The sequence below is a fragment of the Aythya marila genome (assembly GCF_965140915.1).
Source record: "Aythya marila genome assembly, chromosome: 8".
NCBI classification, from domain to species: Eukaryota; Metazoa; Chordata; class Aves; order Anseriformes; family Anatidae; genus Aythya; species Aythya marila.
Window position 1 is genome coordinate 26939855 of NC_139049.1, and position 818 is coordinate 26940672.

Genomic DNA, 818 nt, shown 5'->3' on the forward strand with positions numbered 1-818 from the left:
ATTTTAGCTTGTTTCTGTGCCCTAAAGTGTTAAGTAACCTTTAATTTGGGACTGTTCCAGATCAGGTATGTTCTGTAAGGGAATATATAGTGTCAATGGATTTGGGTAAGTTAATTCCTCATGTTACAGAGATCAAAGAATGAAGAAGTGCCTGCAGTTGTTATGGCTCCCCATGAAGAGGTCCATGAACTGTGCTGTTCATATGGACAATATTTCTGATAAGCTTCAGTTACTCCATTTTCTAACCAAATTTCCATATATTCTATAGAAAAATAAGGTAATAACCAACAACAAACAAACAAACACAAAAAACTTCTCCTAGTTGTTTTTCTTCTTATTTCTGTGATCATCAGGACTCTTACTGGATCTGACAACACTCCATCTACCCTTTCTCACCTCTGATAGTAGCTAGCAATGGATGCTTAGGAAAGCCTTCGAGAGCACTGACTGTATAGAGTATCCTTGCTTGCTGTGTGCCCAGCTTTCAGCTTCTCAGTTTGGATTCTTCATCGTCCAGAAGGTGCAGCTGATATGTTGTATAGCACAGCCACGGACAGACCTACTCACAAGGTAGCGTTGCAGAGGGTGCCACTTGTTTATGCATTCTGTGATGAGTATTTTCTTTCATGTATTTTGAACCTGCTATCTGATTAAATGTTACTGCATGCCTTCAAGTTCTGGTATTGTGAGAAATGGGGAATAATTAATGGTGCAGAGAAAGCGCTAGGGAATAATAGTTGTATATCTGGGTATTGTATATCCTCTCAGTTTTGTTTTTTTTCCCCAAGTTGAGGCTTTGAAAAATGTACAAGCTCTTT